Raw genomic sequence first — 13,995 nt, forward strand, 5'->3', positions numbered from 1 at the left:
ATATATAAGAAAGGTTAAAATTTTTAACAAATCTGACTGAGTTAATATTTTCCCTCTTTCAGGAGAATAGCTATCTGTTTTTTTCTCTGGTTTTCTCTTATAGAGTACAATAGAGAATTTTTTAAAAATAAGGTTTGTATTTTCACTAAAAGACTAGTTAACTGGTTGAGTTCTTAAATTTAGATGTTGGTTTATTATCAGTTAAGATGAGATAATTTCTATATAATGTTTATAATTTTCAAAAAACTTGTTAAATTTTATTGAATTAAATCTGTTTGTAATTATAAAAACCTTTTATATGAAGAGTGTTTCTGAAGCATGTGAACATAAGTGTAATTTCCAAGGCCCTTAGTTAATTTGAGATCACAAACTAATATTAAATGAAGGTACCATTTGGGTATTGTTTTGATAACCAAGTACTTTCCAAGTTAGATAAAATAACTGAAATCTTGGTCACCAAGAAATCAGTTGATTACGTTCCTGTGTATGTATGTGTGTTTGCATCTTACTTTTTGATGTTCCAGAATGCTTATTCTTATGGATCATGTTAATGGATATGCTCACTGTTTGCCACTTTAAAAAAATATAGAAGGAACAACTCGAGTGAATGTAGGTCAACATAATTTGTCTTACTGGTCTGCAAGATGCTTTATATGACAATTGCCAAATACCTACCTCTCAGTTTTCTCTGTAAAGTAGAAGTAGTTATTTTGATTACAAATTAAAGTTAATGTGGGTTATTAAGGCTATACTAGAAGTAACAATAGAAGAAATGTTTAAATGTGTATGCAAGACAATAGCATTTTATTGATCAAAGATAATTGAGTCTAGTAAATTAGTAAATTGTCTAGTCACATGAGAAGAAAGTTAAAATCAAAACTTTAATAGATTTGCTGGGAATTCCCTCTTGTGGTATAGTAGGTTAAGAATCCAACAGCAGTGGCTTGGGTTGCTATGCAGGTGTTGGTTCAATCCATGGCCTGGCACAGTGGATTGAAGAATGCAGCACTGTCACAGCTGCAGTGTAGGTTGCAGCTGTGGCTCAGGTTCAATACTTGGCCTCGGAACTTTCATACGCCCATGGCTGGATATACAAAGTTGTAAGTAGCAGAAAATAACTTTTGCTTATCTAGATTGATTATATTTGTAAATAATGAATCTGAAAAGAAGCAATGAAATTTATTAAATTTTGATAAAATTTGTTGTTTTAATAGATTTATCAATAAGAGAATTTTTAAAAGGCACTTGCGGATATTTTACTGTCAAATATTATATTAGCACAAGCTTCTCTATATTTATAATCAAGTTCTGTTTCTTACTGAAAGCACTTGTCTTTCTCTGGATTTTAGATTAATTGGTTCCCTAAAACTTCTTTCTCTAATAGGTGCAAGAAAAGTTGTTAATATCTGCAGGGTTTTTTCAGCTCTTTTTATGTAAGGGTAGAAGCGATGGTCTTTCAAACTGTGTGTCACTGCCCTGAAACTGGAATTCTCAAGCCTGAGCCTTTTAAATACTGCATTACACATATTTTATAAGAAGAATCTGGAAAAGGAAATATATTGCCAAAGAATGATCAGAAATATCATAGGTTATTCTTGAGTTTTCATCCACAGACAAAAAAACTGACCCACCTTAAAAAAAAAATCAAATAAGCAGTTGGAGACCAAAAAATGGTGCTTTATTGTGCATCTGTCTCTCAAGTTACTCTTATTTAATGAACAGGTATCTTTGTTACTTCATGCCATAATTTAATGAATTTCAGTTGTTCACTCAGTAATTTGAAGGTGAGGGAAGAATCTGATAAGATTCTAGTTCATTAATAATTTTACCCAGGAAGTGTTCACTGAAGTATGAAATTGGTGAATTAACAATGATTAAATAGAAAATATTCAAAGAATTAAACTGAAAATAAAAGCCCAGTCCGAAAATGGAGCTATTTGTATCTCTGTTTCGATTAGTTTGTTGGCTGGAGTGAAGCTAAATTAGAGTCAAAATATTGCCATAGCAACAGAAGATGCCTATTGGTTGTAATAATGGACTTGCTAGGCTACAGCTTTGCTCACATCTGATTCCATGTCTTTCCTCCCAGGCGGCTTTGCCTATAGATGGACTATGAGAAGCTGCTCAAATCTGTGAGAACTTTCCCTTTTCTATACATGAGGAGGATTTGTGTCTTTCTCCTTCCGTTTTTTTTTTTTTTTTCCTCTTTTATATGTCCCTGTTTCTGTGTGCTTGCTTTCAGTCCTGCTCTGTACGTTAGAGGATTTCATCCTTAAGAAATAAAGCCTGTTTTTATGTCTACTTCACTGAAAAGGAACAAATAGATAAGTGGCCTCAAGTGCAGTGATGATTCCTCCTGCACTAATCCTTTTCCAGATTTTCTTTTTTGCCTGTGTGTTCACAAAACTTTCCCAGTGTTTTCTCTATTACCTGTGAGGCCTGCTGAGATTCAGCTCAGAAAAAGCGTCATCACCACGATTATCCAGCCATTTCTCCCAAGTGAATATGGCATGGAAAAGAGTTCCTAGAAAGGAACTTTGCCAAGTATGGCCCTGAAGGAATTGCTAAACTTTTTCCAGATGGTCAAACTGGCATTTTTTGGATGTGTGATTGTGAAGGATGTTTACGATTCTCCCAGCTTCACTGAGAGCCCTATTCTTCTTTATGAGTTTCCATTGTGTTCTTGGGTATTCTGGATACTTGAGGTATAATAACTGTGAACAGGAGTTCCCTTGTGGCACAGAGGGTTAAGGATCCAGTATTGTCACAGCTGTGTCTTAGGTTCGATCCCTAGCCTGGGAAATTCTGCAGCCAAAAAAGAAGAAAAAACTGTGGACAAATTTTGACGTAGCTCTAGTCTGGAGGACTTAAGGTGACTCACCAGGTATGCTGCTGTAATTAATAGAGATATCATGCCTGGGCTTTAGATTCAGAAACACCTATGTAGAATCCCTATTACCACCTATGTAGAATCGCTATTACCAACAAACTCAATTATCTGAAGCAATAATATCTCCTCCATGAACCTCATTTCCCTAGGAAAATAGCAGGAATAATAATAAAATCATTATAAATCTATGTAAAAATGCTTATATAATGACTATCACAAAGCTTGATATACTGAATGCATGCAGTATGCTAAACACTATTCTTAATCACATTGATATTACATAACTATATTTTATTCAGGAATCATTTTCAGGCCTATCCTAATGTACAAATGGTGACATTTTAGTCCTACCACTTAGCATTTATGCCTCTGCTCATCCACCTAAGCAGGTTGAATTCTACCTATACACATATATGCTTACACAGTCTTGTCAGAAAGGTAACGTTAATGCTTAGAAAAATTTTCTTCATGTCTCTTAAAATTTTTCACAATATTTTAATCTGGAGCCCTTTATATCCTTTTGGTGATCCTATCAGGTCTAAAAAACAAGACAATGTGATAAATGTCAAATGTCATGAGTAATTGCTAGGATGTTATCAAGCCAAACTCATTGTATGAATGAGTAGACTGTGATAACTAGCTCTGGGTGAGAGAGCAAATTAATAAAATAGTGTAGGTTTTCTCCATGATGACTTTCTGTCTCTGGTTAAATTCTCTTGGTTCTTAGCTGCATCCTCAGAGTAGTTGACATTTCCTTCCACTCCATATCTAGACTCATCTACCAAATCCTTAATATTCCTCCTGACTCAGCCTCATGATTTGCCTTCAGGTTGGAGTTGAACCTGACTCCTACTTAGGTATATCCTACTTAGGCATGTTCCATGCTGGGATTTGCAGGTTTCTAGGTAGGTCAGTCTTCTGTGTAATCCCACCTCTAGGAGTAGCCTAGGGGAAGTCTCTGAATCTCTAGAACACATTTTCCCCATCGTCTTTATGTGAAAGAGCTCAGTATCTAACTGATGAAGCCCCTAATTGCCTCCCCTGTTACCACCAGAGGCACAAGGAAGAGCACCTCCTGAACTATTTCAGGCTTGATGGTGTCCTTCATCTGCAGCTCTCATGGCGTTTAAACTCTTCAATATGTATTTATTCATCTCCCAGGGACAACTTTTGTTCTAACCTTCAGCCAAATCTTCAAATGTAATCTTTGTTTTTCTGGAGTCCACACTCTTGGTCATTCTGATGTATTTCTTGGAGGGAGGGATCCAAAATAATAACTGGGAGACACAGGTTTTCTGCATACTTTACCTCTGGAAAGAAGGATGGAAGAATTACTGCAACTGGCAAGAACACTTGCTCCTGGTTTTCCATCTTGTTTTATTTGTAAATAAGATAGCTAGTATTCTATTTGGAAATAAAAGACAGGTTAACATCTTTGCAATGAGAAACAAGTGAGCACATTTCAGCTTTCATAGCTGTTTATGCAGATAAGTTAGAATTAAAAAAATACCCTTCTATTACTTCTCTGACATTTTGCTTGACTAAAATATACTAGGAATAGTAATTACCAGCTTCTACTGACAGTCTGTGCGTTGGCCTTTGGCCCTTAAAGTCTGCACAACTAATTCTGCAGGCTTGTGACCTTAACAGCCTCTGGCTATCACTGACATGGGAAGCCACATAGTGAAAAATCTCCAGTACTTACTTTGTGCTTTTTTGCCTTTCAGGCTTTTAGTCACAGCTCTAAGTCCTGTAAGGGAGATACCTGGGAGTAGCATCAATAACCTCTGGCCTATTTCTCATTGTTCTCTGAACCATGACTACAAGTCTCTGGAAATTTATTTTTTTTACTGATTTTTGAGTAGATTTTTGCATTTATTGAACAATTTGAAAAGGCACACAGTTACTAAAGAAACTAACATCTACTAAATGCCATGATGAGGGCACCAGCCTGCTATCTGCTTTACATAATGCTCTGCCCTCTAGTTTCATGTCAACTAGGGGCTTCTGCCAGTATCCAGGGAACTACTGCGGAATGTGTACTGAAAACCCACATCCTTACTTTCCTCCAGCACTGGGCATGAATCATATCCTTCTTTTGCAATAAGATCCAGGGGAAGGACATTAAAATAAGATGCATCAGCCTCACGGCATGAACAAATAATATCAAATCAAGTTCTAACAGGAGTTAATAGAAAATGTCAACTGTATATAAGAAGGCATTATGAGATATAGGGAAAGAGAAATCAAATGGTAATGACTCAGAGGAAAATCCTCCCCTGAAATGAATTTAGTTCATGACACAAAAGAAAATGTAGAACACATTTGTTTCTTATTCTTAGTAATATAAAAGAAAGCTTTGGTTCTGTTAAACAAGGACAGGCCTGGATAAGAAAAGTATGAAATTCAATGAGAAGTAATTGCCAAATAGAATGTTCACTGGAAAGAATAAAAAGCAGATTTATGCTGAAGAAATTCAAATTAACAATATTAAAGTAGACTTACAAAGTATTTCCAGAATCTAGAAAAAAAAAATGGAAATGGAAATTTTGAGTGAAGTGAGCATACACAGAAAATTACCATAGCAATCTAAGTTATGATTGAGGAAGAATAAGAAAAATTAAATATAAATTAATTATCAGAAATAATAATCAAATATACAAGTGAAGAAGCCTTTTATGATCATATTGGAACGTGGTCCAGCTCTGATAGCCTGTAGACCATACACTGTGCAACTCTTAAGTGTGCCATTAACATGGAGTTTGAGATGGAAACCATTGCTTAGGGTTGTGAAAGGCGTGGGAACATGCAAGAAACAAATCAGTTACCAAAAATGAGTAAGTTGGGTCATAATAAATACTTTACATACTTTTTAAAAATGATTGCCTATAGAACAGTAAAATCAAGTTAGATTCAGATCTTTCCTTGAATAAAATAAATTCCTGAAGAAGATTATATAATATTAATAAAACTTTCACTGAAAAAGAGTTGAGTAATGATCATTTCAAATACTACCAAGCATTTGCAAATACAGGTGTTGAGGCATGAAAGCCTCTGCTCAATGTTCAGTGACACCCTTGAGATCATTATAAAAGAAAGCAAAAAATATAATTCCGTATGAGATAATTGGTGTGAAAGTCAGGATGAAAAGATATAAATAACTTTGAATGTGACTAATAATTATAAGAATTAAAGTTCAGTGCTGCCAAATCTACATTTTTTTAAACCATAGAAACAGAAAAAGTGTAAAGTATAAAGCAAGCAAAGGAAGGTTCTGAAACTGAAAAGACCACACAGATGGCCTTTGCATGGGGCAGGGTTCTTTAATCTTTACTTTCGCTTTGACTGAGGGGCCTCAATCAACCTCGAAGATGCTACCCTTGCTCTGGTAGGAATCCACTGAGGACAGACACCTACACACGTTTGAGAAACACAAATGTTTGGGGTTTTTATTCTTGGTTTCCAATGACCTCCTTTGGCTTAGATTTATGTCTACCTAAGGCATTGGGTGTCTATAACTGAAGGAGGAATATCCAGTTCTAAATATAACATGAAAAAGAGATTTTTAAAAATTATATTCATGACCTTAGATGATTGTTAAAACAAGTTGGAAAGTTGAAAGGGTTGAGGATGGAAAGAATAAAAGCAGAAATACAATGTCTTTTGTCAGAAGGATTAAAAATTATTGTTGTGTTTTATATTGAGATGATTAAATGAATACAAATTTAGGAATGCTTGTGAAAACTTTATTAAATTAAAAGCATATTATCTAGCTTTCAGAATTTTATAGCATACATGTAGTCATGTGTGACAGGCTGCTTGCTCATTATTTCTTAATTTCTTCCCCTTTTGACCTCAGTAATTGTACCCCAAATGATAGTTGAGAACATGACCATGAAGATAAAAGCTACATTCCCCTGTCCTCTTTGAAAGAAAATAAGTTTTGGACAGTGAGATATTGATAAGAAGTAAGTAAAATTTAGAAGTATTCTAAAGAAAAGGACCAAAACTGTTTCTCTTTTTGGGCTGACTGGAATGAATAAAGTATGTAGATGACATAACAGCTAATTCTAGGGAAAGTAATAATCATTGAAAAGAAATAATATGCTTGTATATGTGCATGCACATATTCACACACACACATATATATACGCACTTACCATCCTTACAGATCCCAAACCAGAGAACAGGCAACCCATACTGCAAAAGATATAAGACAAATAAAGCATTAAAGACAGAAAAAATAATAGTGACAAAAGTGAGCTCAAGTATCCTCACTATTAATCTATAAACCAATTATAAAATAAAAGGTTTAGAAATTAAAATAAAAATTAAGCTATTATAAAAGTACTGATAAATATTTACTTAGAAAATAATATAAACTTTTATTTTTCACCCATCATTAAGTATAGCCTAGTCTGTATATTTAACATCAGCCATTTACCCTGGGCCCTACTACTTTGATTTTTACTGATTTTGATCTTATTATATAGACTCTTCTGCAGATTTTCTTATGTCTCTTCAGACCATTCCTCATCTCTTCAGATTCCTGTTTATATTATTATTTTTTAAATTTTATTTTCTCACTGTACAGCAAGGGGATCAAGTTATCCTTACATGTATACATTTTTTTTCCCCACCCTTTGTTCTGTTGCAACATGACTATCTAGACATAGTTCTCAATGCTACTCAGCAGGATCCCTAACCACTGAGCAAGGCCAGGGATCGAACCCACAACCTCATGGTCCCTAGTTGGATTCGTTAACCACTGTGCCACGACGGGAACTCCCAATATTGTCATTTTAAAATAATGAAACATGTTAGTATTTAATAATATTTCTAATTTATAGAGGTAAATCTAATTTCTATTTTCTGGTGACTAGTGTCATGAAATACGGGATGCCATTCTTCTAAAATGCACTCTTTCTTAATTTTTTCCCATGCTTTCAAAATTATGGATGTTACTTGGAAAGGTGATTTTATACAGTAACTTAGGAATATGTGCCCCCCCCACCTGGTTTATTTGCCAGAATTATTGGCAAATGATTATAGAGAATTACAGAATGATTCAAAATAATTACTGAAAATTATCTTCCTAGCTGGATTTAAATACTTTGAATAATAAATATTGAAGAGTGTAAAGTAAACTAAATAAAAAGTACAGATTTTGAAAAGTGAACATCCTGCTTTCAGACGGATGTAATAAAGAATATAGTATATTCCGTAGCTTTGAATAGAATGTTTATATTCTATTTTCAAATACATTCCATAGCTTTGAACGGAATGTAATGAAAAATGTTTAGATATTTGGTCATTTTCTACATACTAAAACAAAATAAAATGAAATTAGGCTTTGAGCAAAATTCAAGAGTGAAATAATTATAAAGATTTCAAAGAAAAAAACAACTAAACTTAGTAATTGAAAATAGTATTGTCATTGTTAGCGGTAAGATATGAATTTATCTTGTGAATGGTTTTTTCCGTATGTAAACCAGTGATGATAAATGGGTAGGTTTAAGGGCTGAACTCTGTTTTTGCCATGTTGCTTACTTTTTCTTGTTGTCTCTTTAACACCAGTAGCACAGCTCTCATTTATACATACAGGCATCAGTGACATTTTTTTACTTGGCATATAATGCCAGTGACATCTCAAGGGCATCAATTTACCATATCATCAGTGCTTTTGTTACCGGTTCTTTAAACAGAGTCTGATGGACATACTACACTCAATGATTGTTTGTTAAAAAATGGTTTAGTGCAGAGGTAGCTTAAATAGATCTTATATCTTCTGGAATGGCTTATATTTTGGTACTTGTACATTGCTGGCCATAGAATTTTTTTAAATTCAATATGACATGAAAAAAACTGTATACTTTGGCAGAAGCATCCTGATTCTATCCTTTTGATAATATATTTTTGGAAAATGCCATATCTGGAATTCTGTGCTTTTATAAATTATACTTAAGCACAAATAACCTGTGTGTTAAAGAGATGGTCCATCTTAATAGAAGTATAATTTCTCATAGAGAAATGAATACAATGAAAATAAGACAATTTTCAGTAACATTGGCTTTCATCATCTACATAACTGTTGCTGTTACAACATTAAGGTAATATGTGTCAAAAATTCTTTACAAATGTTTTTGTAAACACTTAAGCAAGATTAGTGTTTCAACATAAAAAAAAAAGTTTTTCCATTGTTATTATTATGACTAAGTCTGTTACCTTTACTCAGATTGGTTATTACCAAGGAAAACAAAAAAGAAAATCAAACAAAATATTGCAAAATTAACCATGAGCAACTGATTTGACATTGCCAAATTTGTATTATGTTTATGATTTCAAGTCTTGCCTTCTCTTATATGTACCAAGAACTATAGACAATGTAAAGCGCTCTGACTTGAGAATCCTTTAGAAATTTTTGTAATTTTCCTGCCAATATTTTATGGTTGCCTCACCCATAACTATTTTATTAGCAGTTTATTTTCAAGAAAATTTCTATTATTTATTTTCATGGTTTCAAAATTGTTTTGAAAATGATTTTCTTCTGACAATCATTTATTATTGGTTTATTGAATTACATTGCATAATTGCAATATTAAGTAACTCTGGCACACAGGAGCAGGAGAATGAACCTATATTCAGCAAACTTTAGTATGTAAAAACCTCCAATGGCTTGGAGCCTCCTAGCCTTGAGTGTTCAGCACTTTATAGAGACAGTGGAGAATTGACTGTTGTGATATTATGATTTATAAGAAATACATATTTGGTCACTCAGAAGACTGGTCCTCATCTACAGTTCCTGAATCACAGTTCCAAAAACCCTTGGAATTTCCTGAGCATAAAAGCAATGGCAGCCTCTTTTGTTATAATATTTGGCCTCTTTCCTCAGTTTCTGAAAAGGTTCAGAATCATAAAGGTAAAATAATGTCTCATTATTCACAACTAACTCCTTTCCGCCATAGCTGGGTTTGCGTTAATGAGGTGACTTTTGGCTAGCACTAGGGATGGAGGCTGGTTTCTGGGGAAACAACCAAGAATTTTGGAATTTTTTGGTTTGGAATTCTGTCCCACCTCCAGATTTCCAGAGAGGGATGAGAGGCTGGAGGGTGAATGAAACGCCAATGGCCATGATTTAATCAAATGAGGCCGTGTAGTGAAACCCCAAACAATTGGGTTTGAAGAGCTTCTGAGTTGGTGATTGTGGAAGTTTAGGGACAGCAGTGCACCTGGAGATGGCCTGGAAGCCCTGAGACCTTTCCCATATACTTTGACCTATGCATTCCTTGCATCTGCCTCTTCCTGAGTTCTATCCCTTTACAATAAACCTGTAATCTAGTAAGTAAAATAGTTCTCTGAGTTCTAAGAGCTGCTCTGGGAAATTAATCAAACCCTAGGAGGGGTCTTTGGATCTTCTGATTTATAGCCAGTTGGGCAGAAGGCTAGGTAACACACTGGGCTTGCAGTTGGCATCCGAAGTGGCAGGGAGCAGTCTTTAGCACTGAACCCTTAACCTGTGGCATCTAATACTATCTCTGGGTAGATGACAGAATTGAGTTGAACTGTAGGAAATCCAACTGGTGTAGGAGAATTGCTTGGTGGTGGTGGGGAACCTGCCCCCCACTAACACTGAAAATCTGTCTCAGAACACAAAAAGTTACACTTGGTAATCCGTTAAGCAGAATCAGTCAGGGAGTTCCTGTAATGTTTCCCAAATTCTTTATAACTACTATGTGTTATTTTGGTAATAAGAAACTGGCAAAAGAACTGAATAATATTTCCTTTAATAACTGTTAGAAAGAAACATACAAGAGTCAGAGATGGCCTGTGTTTGATGAATATCAAATAGCCTGTATGCATGTTATTTGAGGCATGTGTTAAACATATGAGATATCTGTGTTAAAAATGATGATAGAAATAACATTCACACAAGTCTACAATCCAGACTTCTTCAATGCAAATTACTATTTTCAGCAACTCTGTGATCTTTATAAAAATAAGTTATCTTACATCACATGATATATTGACAAATAAATTAGAAAGAAATAAGGTCTATTAATATGAATGTATCAATAATGAAATGGACAAAGTATTATATTGAATTGGTGCTTTGTGTTCCAAAGATTTTTTTCAGCATATGAAAAGTTTATAAAAGTGGCAAATACTCTTAAATATTTTGCCTCATCTATTACAAGGCTGTCAAAATGGACTCAATATTCATTACTGTGAAATGTTCTGAGGGCTTTCTGAGGAGTCATAAAAATTCTAACAAATTACTTAGTGCTGAAATGCAAGATAGAAGTCTCGGAGGAAAATAATCTAAAGTCAGTGAAAAGGATCTGACAAGGTTGTCTCTGACTCTGAAAAAATGAGGGCAAGATCAAATAAAATTACTATACAATACTCGTCACATATCTGGCCAATAGATACATTTGATTTATGTTTCATTTGTTTGGATAGGATTTAGGTGATCCTTATAAAAAATTTAAAATATTTACGTTGTCTTCTAAAAATGATTTTGTGCACCTAATACTAATTCTACATATCAAGATTATCATTAGATCTTATATAGTATGAGAAAAACCCGTGAGAAGGAGTAGATTTATTATCTATCCTCTCACTTCCCTCAAAGGTGTAATTTTAGTAGGATTTAAATCTAATCTTTACTATTAATGTCATAATATTTTTGTTTCATAAAATAAAGATTTTGAAAAACTTTATCACTGATTTTTTAATGAATGGGGAAGAAAAATATTTTAGCATCATGAAACTAACATGACCTTCAAACAAAAGAAAATTAAGAAAAGCATTTCATTCCTGTGATTGTCTAAACCATTCAGATCTTAAGTCACCATACACCATATAATAACACTTCAATCAAACTGCCATATATTACATAAATATATATGTGTGTTCTATATAGTATATATTAGCAAAGTCTCTCATGTTAAAGTCTCTTGAAGCAGTGACTCTGAAGTGTAGTCTTTCAGGGTAATTCTAGCTGAATACCTCTTGAGTGGGAATTTCTCACTAAGATGAGAGTTTCTAGAATGTAGCTTAACTAATGAATATTCACATTTCAATCACTGTCTGTGCTGAAGTATTTTAAAGTAAGTGACAGGGCATGGGATGGACAGGGAGTTTGGGGTTAATAGATACAAACTATTGCATTTGGAGTAGATAAGTGATGAGACCCAGCTGCATAGCTCAGGGAACTATATCTAGTCACTTGTGATGGAACATGATGGAGAATAATGTGAGAAAAAGAATATCTGTCTATCTACCTATCTGTATGTATGACTGGGTCACCTTGCCTTACAGCGGAGATTGACAGAACATTGTAAATCAACTATAATGAAAAAAAATTAAAATCTTTAAAAAAAATAAAATAAATGGCATTGCAGTGATTTTTTTTTTTTTTTTTTTTTTTTTTTTTTTTTTTTTTTTTTTTTTTTTTTTTTTTTTTTTTGCGCTTTGGTAGCTGGCTGAAGAGGCATGTGTGTGAAATTTTCTAATTTTCCATACTGAATTAAGTGTCCTTCACATTTCTTGGACCCACTTTCAGGAATGGAAATGGCCGAATCCACTTACCTTTCTTCTTCATCTGGTTAATATCAATTCATCTTTTACATTTGAATGTCACTTTCTTCAGATATTTTTATTGTGAGGGCCTGGGTCACAATAGATCTGAGCTCCACACATAAACCTCTGGGACAGCATGTGGTTCCTTAAAATATAAAGCTTAACCACTGTGTTATAATTATCTTTTCTCTTCTATTTTCCCATTGGCCGTGAGCTCTCCAAGGTCATGGGTCAGTCATATCTGAGACCTCTGAATCCTCAAAACTTAGAATACTGCTTAGCAAATGAAAGCACAATAAATGTATCTTACTATATTTCAATTAAATATGTCGGTCTGTGATCTTGGACTTTTTTTTCCACATTTCCTTTACCTTGGCTTCTTCATCTACATAGTGATAACTGCATATAGTTAGTGCGTTTTATTGAGTATTAAAAGTATTATCCATGTAGTGCTTGGGGAATAGTAAGTGCTAACAACTGTTATTTCACTTCATGTTTCCAGCAAATGGTATAGTGGAAATGTATTGGGTAGTTTGCCCTTAACACTTTCGTAGGATTTTCTATCTACACGAGTGTTACAGGAATATATCCTGCCCTTCTTGCTACAGAGCTCCCCTGGCCAGGGTTGTTGGGGCCAGAGTGACATGGGATAAAAGCACATCAAGGGTTTCCTTCCCAGAACCTGAGCCTGAGAGACAAAAAGGTTGATAGTTGTATTGAGATGTAAATGGATACCTAGGCAGAAGCAGAGATGAAAGAAATAGAAGGACCTAGAAGGCAATTAATTCTTGGCTTTCAAATCTTTCTTGTGATCTAGATGTATTCCTGTTTTCAGGCCCTGTTTCTTTTTTATGTAAATTCCTATTTTGCTTGATACTAGGTTTCTATTTTACAAACAAAAAAATTCTAACCAAAACAAATGAGATTAAGGTCTCTTTATTTATTGATTTATTTATTTATTTGTCTTTTTGCCTTTTCTAGCGCCGCTCCTGCGGCATATGGAGGTTCCCAGGCTAGGGGTCAAATTGGAGGTGTAGCCACCAGCCTATGCCACAGCCACAGCAACAGCAACATGGGATCTGAGCCGCATCTGCAACCTACACCACAGCTCATGGCAACGCCAGATCCCTAACCCACTGATCAAGGCCAAGGATTGAACCTGCAACCTCATGGTTCCTAGTCGGATTCGTTAACCACTGTGCCACAATGGGAACTCCAAGGTCTCTTTAAAAGAAAGTGTAATCCTGGTCTTTGTAACAATACACCTTAATTCAATAATCAGTGGCTGATGGCTTGGGCTGATATGTTGTGTTTATATTAAAAATATGAGCTGGCAATATATAACCCAAAATAATGAGTCATGGTTTTCACGATATTCAGTTTTCAGCTTCTATAAAAGAGAATTACAGAGGCCATCAACAAATATATATTCCATAAGCAAGTAAAGAACATAATAATCACCAGTTAGTATCTGTCATACAAATATTTTATCATTTCACTGGCAAGACACTTCAGAGATTATA

The 13,995-nt window shown here is 34.4% G+C and overlaps 1 long non-coding RNA gene across 3 annotated transcripts in view; it reads left to right on the forward strand.

Annotated features, from left to right (window-relative positions):
• LOC106504728 overlaps positions 1-13,995 on the forward strand; it is a 211,556-nt gene that overhangs the window by 84,714 nt on the left and 112,847 nt on the right. The gene's annotated exons all lie outside the window — the stretch shown is intronic.

Source organism: Sus scrofa, chromosome 8 (assembly GCF_000003025.6).
Source record: "Sus scrofa isolate TJ Tabasco breed Duroc chromosome 8, Sscrofa11.1, whole genome shotgun sequence".
In the NCBI taxonomy this organism is placed as follows: Eukaryota; Metazoa; Chordata; class Mammalia; order Artiodactyla; family Suidae; genus Sus; species Sus scrofa.